The sequence below is a fragment of the Homarus americanus genome, unplaced genomic scaffold (genome assembly GCF_018991925.1).
Source record: "Homarus americanus isolate GMGI-L3 unplaced genomic scaffold, GMGI_Hamer_2.0 scaffold1024, whole genome shotgun sequence".
Taxonomy (NCBI): domain Eukaryota; kingdom Metazoa; phylum Arthropoda; class Malacostraca; order Decapoda; family Nephropidae; genus Homarus; species Homarus americanus.
In genome coordinates, this window is record NW_024715228.1 from 9,894,721 (window position 1) to 9,912,308 (window position 17,588).

The 17,588-nt window shown below is 34.2% G+C and overlaps 1 pseudogene; it reads left to right on the forward strand.

Moving 5' to 3' along the window:
- The window catches only part of LOC121857050, an 88,956-nt pseudogene that overhangs the window by 63,187 nt on the left and 8,181 nt on the right, over positions 1–17,588 (forward strand).

Sequence of the window (17,588 nt, forward strand, 5' to 3'; positions counted from 1 at the left end):
ATTTTTGCCACGAGCGTAGATTACTTTATTTTTATTAGATATATATCCCATTGAAAACCACGTTAAAAGAATAGAATTTATGTTATGGTGTCTGTCCATGCCAGACTCTTGGAAAGTTTGCCAGAAGAACCGTACCTGGAAAATTCATGGATATAGATTTTTGGGGTTGAGAGAGTCATCACATTAGGAAACCTTTATCCCTAAAGAGCTCTGCACCAATTGTTCTGGCTAACCGATATCACTGTACTGTACTGGAGTATAAACACGATGAATTAGAAGTAATAATAATACAGTAGTGTGTTAATGTAAACAATACCAATCTTTTAATTCTATTGGTCTAGGGTGAGAACTCTAGCCTATTGAGACAGCAACTGTGAGATTCATTAACTTATGTACAGACACTGCAACTTCACATACAGAATGCGAGGTGATTTTTTAGTAATTGCATTATACTGTATGCCATTAAAATGGTATTTTCCTTTTATAACACCTGGTCTTCATCACCAGCCCAGTCTCACGCTGACTCTGCTAATGCAATATCATGGCATACACACAGTGCAGCAGCCACACACTCTGAGTAAACTGTGGGTGGCTGCCTGGCTGAACTTGCCTTCCATTCTCAGCATCACATCGCCCAGAGGATGGAAGGATCTATTTTCTGTACATAAAATGTATGCTATTGTATTTATGACATGCTATGTATCATTTTATTGCAGCAGCTTTTTGTTAATTTTTGGTGTACAGGAGCCTTCTACTTCTAAGAATGTTCAACTACAAACAAATACAAACATCATCAATGTGCACCTGCCTGAACAGGACAATATGATGAGACTGATTACTTTGAAGAAAATTCAGATAGAACAAACATCACCTAAGCAGGAAAACCAGGTTTCAAAGCTATATTAAAGGTGTAACAGAAATTTAATATCCATAATTTTTCATTTTACAATATATTTGGTATCTACAAGAGAGTTGATTTACAAACAATTGGACTCTACAAAACAACCTCAGAATGTTATCATTCTATAAATAAAACACCTGTATTCAAAATAAGAATAACGTAAAGATTGGAACCTATTCCTATTTACTCCATGTTAGATCTACCTCTAACAACGAAGTTTCCACAACAAATTGATTTTATGAATATATCCACTTTGTTGCTACAGAGGCATAATTGTCCCATCTTTATATTTGTTAACTTCTGTGTTAATTGATATGCATTCACCATATGAAAAGGTTATCAAGGTTGGGGCTTAAGAGGCTATTATTATAATTACGGAAAGGTAATGGTGATACTGTAATGAGTCCACAAAAATATTGATCTCTATAAACTTTTATGTGACCTTTAGCAAAAACAATTCATATGTAAACTTTTATTTTCATATTTAATATTTTGTAATTTTTCTTTGGGATTTTAAATAATTCAATTGAGTTGATTTTTGCATGGATTCAGTGTTTGGAATACTATGACCTATCTGCAATGCCCAGATTATTTGATCACCTGCAGGCAAGATTCTGATGATGTATTCCATGTTCATAGCTTGTTTTTCATCTGGTTCCATATATACAGGTACCCCTGACTCCCACGACGGATATGGACCGAAGATCCCGGTCATAAACGGAAATGCTTAAATAACACACAAGAAAATAAAAAATGGGTGTCTTCTTCTTCTCAGCAATTCACAAACCTCACTTTTAAGCATGCCACAGCCATTTTAAAATCGAATTACAGATGAGAAAATTTTGTCTGTGTACTGACTTTGGGACTCAAATACATAATTTGACCAATTTTGCAATGACCAGGCGGGTCGTAAGGCGGTGGATGTAAGTCGAGAGGTCAGAAGTCGGGGAGGTACCTGTATTATGTATCAGTATTAGGGTTCGTTTTTGCATGCTCATTTCTGGTTTCTTTCATTTCTCCCCTGCAGACATTTTTGATTCTTTCATCACTCTTGTCTCAATAGCATGTCAATGGCCTTGGAAGTCTTCTGGTCATCCCAGGAAATTATTTCCAAGTAGGACAGGAATTGTAGGAAGATTGTGGAACTGTTTCAATTATTTCACGTTTCGTCATGGATTTCTGTTAGAAAAATTGGGCTAGTACTGTATGGCAGGTTTTTTTTTCAGAATGTCAAAATACTGGTCTTAGGAATCTTGTACAAAGGCCTGAAACAATACTGTACTGTGTTTAGTTAAAAAAATTTAAGTTTAATTCAAGATCTTATATATTTTTGTACTACCTTTACCTCTTATGAAATTTTCACACCGTCGTTATTTATTCCTTAATTCTGTTAATGAAAGAATTTTTCATTTATTTTTTTTTTATCTTCATGGTGTTTGAAGAATATTACGATTTTTTTATAATGTGGAAAGGATAGTAAAGTATAAAATCAATATGCTTGACAGAGTTTTCCAGCCAATTTTTTCTTTTCCCCAGCATGCTATGTTGCTCTCTGTTTTGTGTCACTTACGCTTCCATCAGTCCCTGGAAGTGCTAGAAGAGCGATTTTACAAATTTCAGACCAGATTCCTGCCCAGGCTTGCTCTCACTCATCCATCATATACAGGTTGGTGAATTACTATCTTAAAATGTTGTGTGTTCATTATAATCAATGTAGTGTATTCAAGGTTTTATGTTTAGTTTCTGGTTGCCCTGTGCAATGACGGAAAGGTTTATAATGAGGAGCGAGAGAAAACCCCAAGCAAATACACATTTCTAAATATTGCTATGATAGTGATCCTAGAGTCATATGTATTATACTGGATCATTATTTTTATTTTTTAGGAAAATTTTGAACTAACTCGATCATGCCCGAATTCTCACAAACTGTGGTGGTATCTCATTGCTGTACAGAATATGGAGATAGGCGATACATTATATGAATATACGGAAGAGAGGTATGACTTTACTGATTTCTTTTTATTTTTATTTTAGTTTCTGAATGCCAAAAATTGCAACATATTATATAAAGGATATAGTTCATATTTTTTTAGCTTAACCCTGTCTGTCAGGTAGTTCGTTAAAGTTCGTAAATCCATTTTGAAGATCTAGGATAATACACTAACTCAAAGTCTGGTAGATGTGGGGGGTGGGGTGTACTTGATAATCAATACTTTTCCTCGCTTTAAAATGGCGGATTAGAAACAAAGTTTACAGGCAGGAGGTGTAAAAAGTCAGGCATACCTTTTCAGCCAATACACTAAGGGTAATGTAATTCTATCTACATGGAACTCAACAAAGCCACAGTGAAATTTCATTGAGCCTTGCATTTGAGTCTTACTGCTGCATATCCAAGAAATATTAAAATCTTGCTGAAATTTGCTTTGAAAGGATTATATACGTAGAGGTTTCTTCCTACACACACACACACACACACAAGACGCACACAATGCATGCACGCACACACACACACAAACACACGTGCACACACACACACACACACAAACACACGTGCACACACACACACACACACACACACACACACACACACACACACACACACACACACACACACACACACACACACACACACACACACACACACAAGATGGGGTGGAGAGGCATGCATGGGTGAGCAAGGAAGGACATAGACAAATATGAGTTTATTGAGATGGTCAGAACATTACAAAAAATTTTATTAACCACTTGTAGTAAAACTTGAGCACAATATTATCCATATAGTATGCAACCTCATTTACCTGTGTGTGACCCCTGAACTGCCTTACGGTCTGCCTCACACGAGCCAACACATCCTGCATCTCTCTCGCTAGCTAAGCATGTTCGCTACTTGACCATGCTTGAAGAAAAAAGAAGATAAAAATAACATAATTATAATTTCTAAAGGCAAAATAAAGAAAATAGAATATAAAACTATAAAATAAGAAAAATGAAGAACATGGGTGTAAACCATAGGGAATTGAACATGTATTGAGGCAGTAAGCTGTAACTGCTCACGACTTCCACCTGGCTCCAAACCTCACCTATGATAAAGATGCTCACCGAGTCAATAAAATAATTTAGTTAGAAGCACCATTTTTACCAAAATAATCCTGAATAGTTTATCTAAAGTTTGCTAAATAAATATATTTTAAAAGACAACAATCCAGTGATACAGGCATGAGAGCATGAATGGAGCCATGTGTCACAGAAGACATGAATTATTCTGCACTGGGGAGAATTCTCCCAGCCCAAATGATGCGGCAGAGCTCCCACCTCCTCATCACTCCTCCCCTCTGTCACTGACCCACTTCTACTAATCTCCTCAGCCTTCTATACCCACTCCTTGATTGTTTAAGCAAGAATAAGAATAAAGAGATGAGAAATCATGCAAAAAAAAAAAAAATAAAGAGAAGAAATAAAAGTAATTAAAGAATAAATAGAAAATAGAGACAAGAAAGAAACATTTATTATGTCTGGGAAAGAAGTAAATTTTTCCTCATTCTCTCTATACACTCAGTTACAAGGAGGAGGACAAGGACCCTTGTGCAAACCCAAACTCGGTGCACCCCACCACCTCATCACTCTCCTCACCTTCTATGCTAATGTTTGAGTAAATAAGAACAAGAAAAAGAGATAAGGCAGAGAAATCAAAAAAAGACATAAAAAGAAGAAAAAATAAAGAGAGAAAGAAATCGAGTAAATATGACTAAATAGAAAATAGAGATGCTAAAGAAACATTACGCTCAGGTGAAAAGTAATTTTTCCTCATTTTCCTATGTTACTGACCTGATCTGATGCAATGTCATCACTCATTGAATATAAACTCTCTCTCTATTTGAGGTAGGGTGAGGGATTAGGGTTTCATATTACTGACATTCTGATGCATTGTCAGGTCACTCATTGTTGGAGGGGGATTAATAGGTCTCATGATCTGAAGATGTCTTGAATAAGTTGAAAGCTAAGGTGCCCAGTTTTCCCACTTATGGAATGTATACAGTACAGTATATATAACTGTAATGCTAGTTTTTATGTCTCGGCACTAAGCTTTAACACTGCATGGCTGATTGTGTCCTGCAACAGTAATGTGCCAGTACTGCACTACATAAATTGTCACGCAAAAAATAGCAGCTAGTTTAAGGTACAACCTCAGACAATGGCAGAATAAGAACTGCGATTCAAGCAGCTAGGTCACCTAAGGCGCCTGGCACGGGGACGGATTGAGCATGATGCACACTGGAAACTCCTGGAAATTTTATTCCTAGGCCCAGAAAGAGAGAGGTTTACTTGGAATATTTTGGAGAAAATGCCCTAATTTTCATCATCCTCAGAAACCCTGTTTAAAACCCGAATACAGAGAGTTTTCTCCGCCCAATTTCAATTCCAGCTAGGTTGATTAATCCCTTATCCGAAATCCTTGGGGCCAGAGGAATTTCCGGATTTCGGAATTTTTTCGGTTTTGAATGGTTACTTTTTTTTTTTTTTTTTTATGTGATAGCCCACCCGCATAGGATCACTGACCCACATCAGGGCCTGGGGGGATATAATAAAAATTATATTAATAATAAATTCATAGGTCTAGGTCAAATGTAGTTTCTCACTTTTTGATCTTTTTTTTCATTCTTGTATTTCTTTATTATTATTATTATTTATTATTTACAGTACTCCTGTATTATTGTTATTTTTATAATTTTATTATTATATATTATTATTATTATTAATGTTATATTATTTATTTTATATTTTATTGAAAATTTTATTTACTTTGAATAATTATTATTATTACAGCTCTAATTCTCGTTAATCCTGAACTAATAGGGAGGGTGTCCGCTTAACGCATTGTCCGAATTAAACCGACATTTATTAATGTCGATATATTTCAAAGTCATTGCCGCCATGATTTATCCCACTTTCCACTGTAATCGTAATTTCAGCAAAATATTACATTTCAGAATGTATTATATCAAGCACAGTATGAATAGAATATCATTGTAATATAACAGTATTTTACCCGAAAACTAGTAAAAACGAATAAAACATCGTCGAAAGTTTAGGTAAAGTCTTTTGTTTTCCATATGTATTTATCCTATTTTACATTGAAATACATCACATTTCAGCAAAACACTATTTATTTCCTCGGAATATATTCATCAGAAATATGCTTATAAAAATATACGCAGGATGTAACAGTTTTTAACTGAAACCATTCAAAACACCATCTCTAATAGCCCGTTCAAGGAGAGGACTGGGAGAAATATTGAAAGGCAGACTGACAAGAAAACAGGATTTTAATAAAAATATTGAGAAATATGATCAATTAGGATAGAATATTATATAATACAAACGGTTTTAACTGAAACCAAATAAAAGCGATTACGGTAACATCTTTTGAACTAACGAAAAGCTAAAAGTCATTAAGCTGCCACGATTTTATCATATCACTGAATATCGGATGTAATTTCACAAAATATTACATTTCCATGAATGCATTGTACTAAGTGCAGTATGAATAGAATACGTATTGTAATATAACAGTATTTTAACCAAAACTATTAAAAACGAATCATTTCTGAACATCGAAGGTTAGGTAATCTTTTTTTTTTCATTATGTATTTTATCCTATTTTAAGAAAACATCACGCCAGCAAACTACTATTTATTTCGAGAAATATTCATTCCAGGCGAGTTAGGGTAAAACATACTGTGATGTAGTTTTAACTGAAAACGATTCTAAAAACGCAGGACTGCCTCATTGATTGATACTCAACAGCTGCGTACTGTTGTAAACAATAGGAGGTTAAAGTTGATCACTGCTATATTACGGTGAAATATCGAAAAGGTTTTATTACCAGTATTTTTAGACCAATTATTACCGTATACCGTATATAAGATAAGTTAGCCTGCTAAGAACTTCAACATAGACTACTGAAAACACGCTAAGGTAATTTAGCCTATTGGTGAGTCCATTTGCTGAAGAACTGCCAATCCTTTCATTACACTGGTACATATTTACGTTTCCATTGTTTACTGGCAGTAAATGGTAAGTATTTTCATGTCTGAAGCTGCTATATCCCCCACACCAGTGTGATGGAGATGTTACATTTAACCAAAAAGATGCTGGTTTTATCCCAGCAGGGTGGACCAGCATTTTAGCTTAAGGTCCTGGCAATATTCCTAAAAAAAAAAGTTCTTAGATTTGTCAGAATTATCCCAAAACCGATTAAAGGGTCCGAATTAACGAGGCCTAAATTACATAATTAACATTATTACATTTTCGTCCCCCAGGCCCCTGATAGGTCAGTGATTTCCGGGTGCAACATCCCTGTTAAAAAAGCCCCACAAAAAACCTACTAGAGCTGGTTTTAATTTGATAAAGGTTGTCAACCCTGTATTGAGAACTGGAGATTGGGGAAGGTGGACACGGAGAGAGATTATGTGTGAAAGTGAGTGTGTGGAGCGAAAGTGAGTGTGTGTATATGTAAATATTGGTTTTTCTTATAGGCTGTTTTGTAATACTACCATTCCTTTACAGGAATCAACACCTCACAAACACCATGTCACGATTGGCCGTAGAACTTGAGACAGAAAGTAAGATCACAACATAATGAACGCTTTGGAGTTCTCGAGATGCTGTGTTGAATTTTTGACTCAATTCATTCCTTTCTCATCTATTCCTAGCCTCGAGGAAGGTGGTTTAGCTACTTACAGGTAAATCAATTAATTGAAAGTAAGGAATTATGCTTGTACACATTAGAGGGTTTCAGAATGACATGAGTCATCATCAAATATTGGTTTTGTTTTACACTAAAATTCTTGGTTTGGACACCCCAATTCCACTGCCTCAAACCAAACCCAATCGAAGAGTCCGATTACCTCCTCATCAGACCTTGACCAACAAATTTATTCCATTGTATTTATGTTCAGTACATTATATTCATAGAGAATTACCAAGTATCTCTTTATATGTTTAGATGATTCTGTATTGTGTATCCATTAATTATTTTTGAATTCAAAGAAAAATAAAATGAAATATTTGAACCAAACCCAAATTTAGCCATATTAACCTAAATGCATCTATTATAATCATTCAGCAGCCATATTCAAAAATCAGCATTCAGCAGTTTTGGCAGGAAACTTGGTCTGGATCAGTTTATAAGCTTTATGCTCATGGCTCAGATCTTTTGCCATGACTTTGAGCTCACACAGCCAACTGTTTTGAAGTTCTCATGGGTGCTATCTTCTGGACTCTGTATAGAGGTAAGAAGAAAAAGTTGATGTTGGTGTTTTACATATTGTGTAAAAGGTATTATTTTTAGTTTATAACTGATGCAATGGATCAGGCAACTCAAGTTCGTAGCATCAACTCAAAGGAAGATTCTGAGAAGCCTTTATTTGCACAACTTGGTTATACCAGTATCAATTAAAAATTGAAAACCAAAGACAGGATCATTCCCAGGTCAACCAGGAGTTAGCAAGGAAGAGCTAGTTGCTGAAGGAAAAGTCTGTGCCAACCTCTTCTGTCACACAAATCCCTGATCCAGTGTATGCCATTAAACAAGTTTAAGACCAGTAATATACATTTTCTAGTTGTGCCTTTTGTTGTGGATTTCTCAGCTGGCTTTGTGCTTGCATTTGAGTGTTTCATCTAAATATTTTTGATGCAAATTTAAGGATAGAGTTGTCTTTAGAGAAGTCCAAAATGTTAATATTTATACCAATATACTAAAGGTTTATGCTGTATAATCTAGTTTCAAAAGATAAATATCTATTAGAGAATATTCCATTCTATTTCTGTAGGAAATAACAGCATTAATAATTTTAAGTGCAAATTTTCCAAAATGTTATAAAACAGGTGGTGGTGGTAAGTCTTAGAACAAATCAAAAAATTGTAAATAATTTGTTTATTGTTATGTATGATGCCATAAAAGGAAGTGGTATTGTCAGACATGGAAAGTGCACTCCATTGTGTGTGATGATTTGGAGAACTGTATCAATCAAGACTGCAGAATCATGCTTCATTAAAGAATAGATGGTGGCAATGTATCATGTTTTCAAGCTTTTAGACATGAGTTGCCTTGAAATATTTTGGTTGTAAATAATTTATTTATTTATTTTAATTTTTTCTTAGAATCAAGTTTTCTTCATTGAGCATTGACTTATTATTTTCTTAATACAGCACTGCAATATTCCTTATCTACCTGAACAGAAGATTTCAGTCTTCAAATGATGAAAATCTAGGTTACAAGTATTGGGAATGCTCAAATTATTTGGAAAACCACAGGATGAATCCTTTGGTTACAACAGATGTTTGATGATTGTATGTACACTCCGGAAAGCACATGCACTCAAAGGTAAACTAAGGATATATTTTAGCTGTCTTAGACTTGTTCTGATTTATTACTAATCACATGCTGGAGGATCCTAGACTTGGTTTTCATCCTCATAGAATGTATACTGCAAGAATCACCGGATCTGTGTTTAGCTCTTTAAACTGGGATTGTAGGATCAATCCTTCTTTTCAACATTCTATTCATTACAGGTTCTTCCAATGAAATTAATTCCCCAGGCCTCCACCCACTCAATTTCTCTTCTTAAAATAGAAGCTGACAAAGTATTAAGTTCGACACTGTTTAAGAATGAAGATGTGCCACAGCATTTGGGTGAATTACCCACCACACCCCACATTCAAGAACAGGAGCCACAGGGTGACCGCAAGTGGATTAAGGCTTTCCCAATCCTCACAGTAAGTTACTTAGGGGTTGAAAAGTGTTGTAAAGTAGATTAAAGAAAAATGCCATTTAGATAGCTGGCTCTAAGAATTTCAGTCTAGTATAGCTGAAGATTTTGTAAAATCCTTTATTGTGGTGAGTATGTTAAATGGTGAAGCCAAATTAAGTTTAAAAATATATTTCCTTAACTAATATACAGGTATTAGGCAGAAATATGCAAATATACAGAGTTGTTAAAAGTTTTGTCAAAGAATCTACCTTAACTCTCCTGATTTAAATATAGAGAACAATTGGGTAAAAATAAATATGGATATATAATCTCTTGTAAATACTTTTCAAATAAGGAATTACCACAGATACTAGAAACTGTGGTATAAATTATCTTTATTTGTTAATTTTCAGAAACTTGCCAAGTTTGAGGACTCCATAGGTGTGCAGTTTAACCACATCCGCCTGTTGGCACGCGTTCTTTACTGATCGCAGCATTGGCTTCAATAACCTTACCCTGGATCTAACCAACGGTTGGAGTTCCCAGGACACTGTACTGCAGCTAGTATCTTCAGAGTATCTCTACCGATATTTCCCTGAACATCATGAAGGTCATCTTTCGGTATGTGGTTACCAATCAGTTGGTTGTTGTAATCTTGATTTGAGAAATATGAATTATTTTTCCCTTTTTTTCAGTCTTTTTTCTGGCTGTAATGTAATGTGTCTAGAAACAAAAGCAGTCACAAACTCTTCCACTATTCACTTATCATTTGTTTTACTAACTGCCATAACTGATGTGTTCTGCTGTAGTATCCTTCCATAACAGTTGAAAATTGTAGACATTTAAATGTGTCATAGTGTCTGTCTGTCTGTCTGTGAGAGATGCGAGTTTAGACTGAAAAAAATTCCAGTACAGTACCCGAAAAATTCCAGAGATGTGGGATTTTGCAGACTTGAGAAAAGTCGCTTCATTACCGAAAGTTCTGCACCAATTACAGTGGTCCTCGGTTAACTTAACGCCTCGTTAACGAAATTTCGTTAACAATTACCTTCCATAAGAATCTTCAATTCGGTTAACGAAAAAAATTCGATAATCCAAAATCCCTACGAAAACGCTTGTTTTGAACAGCAGCTGATAAGCTGAGGGGTACAGCCAATTCAGTAATCTCTTCTATGTTTACATTCGTTTCCAATGGAGTAAATATCAAGAAAATTTTGCTCCTTAATATTTGTGTATTTTTATACAGTATTAAAATTATTGGTCATTCTAAAATTTAGCCATCAAGCTGTCTCCATAAAGTTTTTCAACTATTATTTTTGGCGCTCGATATATGTAACTTTATTCATTTATTGAAACTCATTTACATGCACCACACACTGTCCTAGGCAAAGCTGAACTGTACATGTAATGAGAATAATGTACTAAATGTACTAAAATTTTGTCTAGTGCAAACTATGTCATGTTTACATTCAAATTAATCACTATCTTATAAGAATTCCAACAATGTAAATTATATTCTCCCAGGTCACTTCTATGACATTGTATAAGCAAAAACAAATACTCAATCTAAAGAACATAAATAAACAATAAATACTTCACCAGACCTTGGCGCTAACTGTCAAACATGTCACTGTCACCTCCCTCCCCACTTCCCAGCAAAGGTTCTGGTTATACAATAAAATCACAGACTAAAGTTGGGGAATATAATTTGCATTGCTGGAATCCTTGCAAGACAGCGAATAATTTGAATATAAGCGTCAAATATTTTGCACAAAGATAAAATTTTTGCTCTCTAATAAAATTCTTAAATTAGATCTAAAATTTGTATGTCTAATGCAAACTATAGCTTGTTTATATTCAAATTAATCACTATCTTATAAGAATTCCAGCAATGTAATTTATATTCTCCCAGGTCATATCTATGGAATTTTATGAGCAAAAAGAAAAAACTAAGAAAATTAAATACTTCACCAGACCACTAACTGTCAAAGTACACCACCTCCCTCCCCCCTTCCTTTCCCACGCTCGCTCCTCCTCCCTCCCTCCTCCCTCCCTCCTCCTCCCTCCCTCCCTCCCTCAGACAAATGTTTGGGGATTTCACTGAGCTTACAGTTTAATCATATAATATCTCAGACTAAAATTTGGAGAATATAATTTGTATTGCTGGAATCCTGCAAGACCTGCGAATAATTTGAATATAAACGCCATATATTTTGCACAAGAGATAAAATTAATCACCTGTATCACATTACAGTAGTGATTTAAAAGTAAGAATGTATATATGCGTTTATATACAGGTGCTCCCCGACTTCTGAAGGGTTAGGGACCAAATCAGGTCATAAGTCCGAATGGTCGAAGTCGACATAGATAAAAAAATAAAATAAATAAATAAAAATAACATTATTTTTTTTAATAAAAATCTACAATGAAATACAGTACAGTAAAAGTAATAAATAATGAGGAATGGATACAGTGTGACTGAGCACTTACCAATGTAGTCAGCTGAATGCACATGGGGCCCCATAATTTTCTAATTATACATGGAGACTACATTAACTGGAAAGCGTTCGTTAGAAAATCGTGTGTCATTTGAAGAAAAGAAAAAAAATTGAAAAAAAAATGGTCACAACTGCCTGCTGTGAAGTCCCCAAGGTCGTAAGTCAAAGCTGATGCAAATCGAGAGTCCTAGCTGAATATATATATATATATATATATATATATATATATATATATATATATATATATATATATATATATATATATATATATATATATATATATATATATATATATATATATATATATATATATATATATAAATAAATATATATATATATATATAAATATATATATATATATATATATATGTAATATTCAGAAATTTCAGAGTAATTTCAAATGCCCCGCCATGAGTGATACTGAGCGTTCAAGGTCATCTGAGGGGAGGGAGCGCTGCCTGCTCGTAGCGAGAGATTGCGGAACTAGGCCTATATGATATTAAATGTGATTTACCGAATTAATAATGATGCGATTCATGAAGTTTAGGGACTATTATTGAATTTGAAATTATTATAGATCGTTTAGCAGTCTGAATAATGTTACGGGTGTCCCAAGGAGTTATTAGTTAGGCGGTAAATATATCACGTAGGACCAAGCTAACGCCTTGGGGAGACGCGACGCTGGCTAGGCCCAGTCCCGGAGAGCATTCACACAGACAAGACGTTCCGCGCGTCCATCAGAAATAGTCACGTGGCCTAGTCACCTGTGCTGCGCTATTGCAGTATAACAAGGTTTCCGTCAGAACCCACTTGATTGGAGTTGATTGGAGTTGACCGGAGTTGATTGGAGTTGACCGGAGTTGACTGCGAGAGATTGACTGCCGTTGATGATTGAGGGTGGCGATTGTCGCCATTGGACCGATCAGTGTAGGCCTGTCACTGTTTAGCGGGGTAGCAAAGGATCTCTTGAGTGAACGAGTGCTCCCGACAACTAACACGACACGGGACCAGCATCAGCAGTGGGTGATCAGTTCTTACCACTCCGGTGCACAACCCCACATGTCCCGAGCAGCTAGTGAAACCCTCTTGCTAACGGGAAGCTAAAGTTTCTCTCAACTGCGCAAGGTCTGATTGGCTCACTCTCTTCCTGCCCATGGACGCACTGGGAGTACACTGAGGCTATCTGAGTAAACTAATGGTCACACACTGAGACCGTGAGTCTAGGTCTCTAGGAGATACCTAGAGGAACATTTTCCCTCCCTTATTACGGGTGTAGTTAACACCATTCCTCAGACTGATATTATCTTGACGTGTGTAGTTTAATAGTTTCTAAATAATTTTGATAATATTGTTTGAATGTTTGTGCCATTAAGTGGAACCAGAGTGATACTGTGATTTGATTCTTTTAATGCCTCTAATTGTTCTTCATAATTCTGATCTCAGGTATAACCTTGTTCCCCAGAGTAGTGGTTAGGTTAGGTTAGGAAGTGTACATCTGTTGGGGTGCTATAATTTTGTTGAGTGCCCTTAAGGCCTATTCATTGTAGAGTATTTAATTTCTTAAATTCTATTACCATTTCCTCAGTGACTGATATTATTTTGCTGAAAGCCCTTAAGGCCTATTCATTGTAGAGTATTTAATTTCTTATTTTTTATTACCATTCCTCAGTGACTGATATTATTTTGTGAAAGCCCTTAAGGCCTGATCATGTGTGCAAGCAACATTTCTTAATACTTCAAATTTATTGTTGCCTGTGTTTCTAATAATTTCTATGTCATTTATAACTTTTATTCCCCAGAGTAGTGTTTTAAGTTTAAGTTAAGAGGTGCGCATATTGGTGTACCATTATTTGATTGTGTTTGTAGTGTTGGAGGGAATATAAGTGTCTAAATTTTACAGTGTGTCTCATTCATCCCAGTCACAGACGCTATCCTTCCACGGGTCACGGACAGTTCATTTTGTGTAGTAGATTTAAGTGTTCTTGTGCTGGTTCGGGATTTTTCTCAAAGGGGCGCTTCCACTGCCTTTACCATCTATTAAATTTTAATAAACCCCAAGTCAAGTGAGAAATTAAAGTCCAGCAAATTCCGACCGGTTACATATATATATATATATATATATATATATATATATATATATATATATATATATATATATATATATATATATATATATATATATATATATATATATATATATATATATATATATATATATATATATATATATATATATATATATATATATATATATATATATATATATATATATATATATATATATATTTTTTTTTTTTTTTTTCTCAAATTAACTATGTTATCTTTTGTGCAAAATATATGACATTTATATTCAAAATATTCCTGGTCTTACAAGGAATCCAGCAATGTCAATTATATTATCCTAACTTTAGTTTGAGGTATTATTTATTAAAATTTAGTGGTTATCCCACACATCTCCTTGGGACGGTTGGTGGGGGGTGGGGGGGAGGGAGGGACCGACCGACCATCTGTTACCCTGTGAAGAATTATTTTTTTTTTTTATTAACTGAAGATATTTGTTTTAGCTCATAAAATTCATACAAATTACCCGGTCTGAATATAATTTACATTGCTGGAATTCTTATAATTTGATGATCATTTTGAATATAAACATCATATTTTTGCATTAGACATACAAATTTTAGATAAAATTTTTTCTCAAATTAACTATGTTATATTTTGTGCAAAATATATGACATTTATATTCAAAATATTCCTGGTCTTACAAGGAATCCAGCAATGTCAATTATATTATCCTAACTTTAATCTGAGGTATTATTTAATACTAAATGTTAAAAACCCTGGAAGGGAGGATTGGTGGGGGGTGGGGGGGAGGGTTGGGACTGACCGCGCGGTTGGAAGAGGGGGGAGGCAAGGTGGGGTACTTTGATTGACAGATAGTGTTGTGAAGATTATTTTTTTTTTTTATTAACTGAAGATATTTGTTTTAGCTCATAAAATTCATACAAATTACCCGGTCAGAATATAATTTACATTGCTGGAATTCTTATAATTTGGTGATCATTTTGAATATAAACATCATATATTTTTCATTAAACATACAAATTTTAGATAAAATTTTTCTCTAGGTAACTATGTTATCTTTTGTGCAAAATATATGACATTTATATTCAAAATATTCCTGGTCTTACAAGGAATCCAGCAATGTCAATTGTATTATCCTAACTTTAGTTTGAGGTATTATTTATTAAAATTTAGTGGTTTTCCCCCAAAAATTTCTCTGAGAGGGAAGAGCCAGCGAGTGTAGTGTGAGAGAGGGAGGGAGTTGAGTCCATTATTTGAATGGACATTAACTTGGCGACTGTATTTCTCTTAAGTATTAATTGTGTGCATGTACCATCATAAAATTAAGATGTTATTTTTACTACAACATAGGTATGTGCCTTCAAAAAGTGGAGTTTGGGGGTCGGGCCGGTTTCTATTGGAATTAATCCCATATGTTCTGTTGTTCACTTAACGCGGATTTCACTTAACACGGGACCCTCTGGGTTCAATTGACCGCGTTAAGTGGGGTACAATATATGTATATATATATATATATATATATATATATATATATATATATATATATATATATATATATATATATATATATATATATATATATATATATATATATATATATATATATATATATATATATACGTATATATATATATATATATATATATATATATATATATATATATATACAGTATATATATATATATATATATATATATATATATATATATATATATATATATATATATATATATAGTATATATATATATATATATATATATATATATATATATATATATATATATATATATATATATATATATATATATATATATATATATATATATCCTGGTGGTCCAGCGGTTAGCGTTCTCCGGTCACAGTCATGGGCTAGTGGGCCGTGGGTTCGAATCCTGGCGGGTTGAGGTGTTGATTGTATGTAGAAGTCCGCGTGCTATTTAGGGGAATTTTTGGAGTTTTTCTGACTTTATGCATTTTTGGCTTTACTTTTTATATACTTTTCTGTGAGCTGGAACCTATTACCCAATATCCCATTGAAACAATGGTTTCGGTTAACCTTTTGTGCCTTATCTCTCCAGTTAGGCAATACTTGTAACCTAGATTTATCATAGCTGAAGACTGAGATCTTCTGTTCAGGTAGAATAGAGATATTACAGTATACTGTATTAAGAAAATAATAAAAAAGAGGGGTGGTTAGGGGGAGAGATAAGAGCAATAAGTCAAACATTGAAAGGGTTAAGGTATCATTGGATATTGCTATGAATTATTCTTGATTATTTTTTATATTCTCTTTCTCCATCTGTGGTATCATCATCCCTTTGTTACAGTTGTTGCGGTCATCATTGGTAAACAACCGTACTCAAGCTGTTGTCTGTGATGATTTGGGAATGACAACATATGCAATGTATTCACATCTGAAAACCGAACTCAAAACTAAGGACCGTGCAGACTTACTGGAAGCATTTTTAGGAGCCCTTTACATTGATAGGGTAAGATAATTTAACAAATACATTTTTGGTCAAACTAAGAGATGTACTATTAAACTTTATTGTATATTTTATAAATTTGAGAGTTTAGCTTGATTTATAGAGCTTTTCCTCAGTAGTTTATCTTTATGCTGATGGAGGATATTTATTAAGTGTCTTATTTGATGCTGACTTAGAGGTGAAAATGAGTCATTGAGACATTATTTGCTGTGTCTGATCAGTGGGAAGATCATGGTGAGAAGGCACTGGATGCAGTACCTTTAATCAATAGACTGTGATGCACATCAATAGACATTACCTTCAAGGAGTGTGTTGCAAGCCACTGTTGATTGCCCCACCAAGTTATGCTTCATTTATAGGAGTCATTTGGGGTTGGCAAGCACTTCTCTCATGAGTCACCTTCTACCCATCATAGGTTCCTCACAGCTGTCGATCTCTTGTGCTGTTCCACTAAGTGTAATATTTTTCCATGCATTATTAACCACCTCTACTCTGTTATAAGTGAAGTACTAGTTTATGACTCCTATATTCAAGAAAACAGAAGCAAAAATATTTTGTTCATATTGTGTTCAGACAAGATGAACATAATTCCCATAGCCCAACCACACCCAAGCTTCCTCCAGCCATGACAGCAACTTTCATATCTCCCCAGACGAACACAAAGAAAATTAAATAGTTTTACTGGTTATTTTTATAATTTTTATTACTTCTACATACTGTACATATCTTTAATTTACTCTAATTTTATAAGAATATAGACTGGTACAGTACAGTATATGTATTTATAATCAAGATTGGCCATTTAAAACCAATGGTGTGAACTAAACAAAAATAAAAACATGAAATCTATGCATTTTTTCTTGGT